General features: G+C 35.0%; 1 protein-coding gene across 1 annotated transcript in view; it reads left to right on the forward strand.

Annotated features, from left to right (window-relative positions):
- The window catches only part of LOC112512580 (protein STRICTOSIDINE SYNTHASE-LIKE 10-like), an 8954-nt gene that overhangs the window by 1277 nt on the left and 5682 nt on the right, over nucleotides 1-1995 (forward strand). The gene's annotated exons all lie outside the window — the stretch shown is intronic.

Consider the following 1995-nt stretch of genomic DNA (forward strand, 5'->3'; position numbering starts at 1 on the left):
TTTTGTGTTTTTTGTAATGGTTGTTAACAAACATGTCTTGACCAAAATCGTATATCTAATGTGAAATACATGGATGTATTCTTACTTAAAATAAGAGAACGAGTTAATTGGAACTATAAAAGAGACTTTATATATTTTTATTTCTATTTAAGGGATCATGTTACCAATGATCACAAGTTATAACTCTCAGGTCTTTTCGGAAACATTTTTGCAAATACATTTTGTTAAGCTTAGGAGGCGTTTAGCTCGTAGAATATATAGAATTTGGTGGAATTGAAATCTATCAACAAAATTTAACTTTGAATGAATTGGAATGAAATTTGACCTTGAATGAATTGGAATGAAATTTGACCATGCGTTTGGTCAGTAAGAATTGTAATAAAATTTCTCAAAAGAATTGGAAAATCTCCAACTTTTTGTGGTGGGAGGGTAGGTGGGGTGGCAATTGTAACGACAACATTAGTTACATGGTGATATTGGTGGTTGTAAGTGGGTGTAGTTGGGGGGGTGGCAGTTGTGATGACGATAGCAGTGGCATGATGGTCGGCAAGGTGGGGGTCGTAATCACAACTACCACCCCACCCCTCGCTCCCGACCCACCTCTTGCCTTTCCCGTCCCCACCCTCTGTCGCCAACCCCCAACCCATGTCTTGCCCTTACCGACCCTACCTCTGCCACCCGCATGGGTAGGTGGCGGAAAGGGGATAGTTGTGATAACGACAATAGTGGCATTATGGTTGATGGGTTGGGTGGGGGTAGGGTTGGGTGGGGTGGTAGTTGCAAAGACAACATGGTGGTTGGTGGGGTGGATATGTGATGACAACAGTGGTGGTATGATGGTTAGGTGGGTGGGTGACAGGGTGGGGTGGCAGCTGGATGACGACAATTAGTGTGGCGGATGAACATGGGTGGGGTGTAGGTGGATGACAGGGTGAGGTGACAATTTGACGATGACAATAGTAACATGGTGGTCAGCAGTGGGTTTATGGTAGGGGTATGTGGCGGTTATGATGACCAAGTAGTTGTGTGGTGGGCGATGGGGGTTTAGAGATGGGGGCATGACAGTGACAGTGTTGGTTTAATCAAATGAAAAGGGATTTTAATTGGATGCAAAGGGATTTTCTTCAGTTATGTCAAGAAATGATAAATTCATTAATTTGTAAAATTCAAAGGATTCCATTCATTTCAATATGTGAACTAACAAATGAATTATAATTTGGTTAAACGAATTGATCATTCCAATTCTCTTGAAGTCCTTTGAATTTTGCGAACCAAACAACACTTTAGGATATTTACAAAAACAATATTTTATTATTTGGAGTAGAAAAGAAGGTTGCATAGATTAGTGATCATACCCTTCAAACCGTACATTTAGGTCGGATATATTTGGTTTAATTTTGTAACTTTTTTATTGTTACGTTTTTCTTTCTAAAACCATATAAACCACTTTACTTTTTTTTGTTTAAAGAACTATATTTCCGATTAACGATTCTGTTAAATGGTACCTTCAAACACAAACAAAACTAAAGTACAATTATTTATGTTTATGTGGTGTTTGATTTTTTTAATAGGAGTTAAAATCTAATACTTCACTGTCTTATTAATAAAGAGGGGATGCGGCAGTCTGAATATATAATTAATATAACTGTTTATTTCTGTAAACTGATAAATATTTGAATGTGTAAGTAGAACAAATGTTAATTATATTAGAAAAGAATTACAACAAATAAAAAACATAAATGCTAACTAAAAATATGAAAATAATATTTTTTACAAGTACTAAATTTATTGAGCTTATTGCAAAAACCTTGTTCGGATGAGCAAAAAGTAACTTATAGCTACCTTATTAAGACCGTATTTGGAGTAAAGTTTTAGGAGTTTTTGACACTTTTTCAATTGTAATTCTGATTAATATTAATTATTATTTATTACTATTGAATATAAATAAATAATAATTAATACTAATTATTAGTGAAAATTAATCATTGATTAATT

This window comes from Cynara cardunculus, assembly GCF_001531365.2.
Source record: "Cynara cardunculus var. scolymus isolate 2C chromosome LG 5, CcrdV1, whole genome shotgun sequence".
Taxonomy (NCBI): domain Eukaryota; kingdom Viridiplantae; phylum Streptophyta; class Magnoliopsida; order Asterales; family Asteraceae; genus Cynara; species Cynara cardunculus.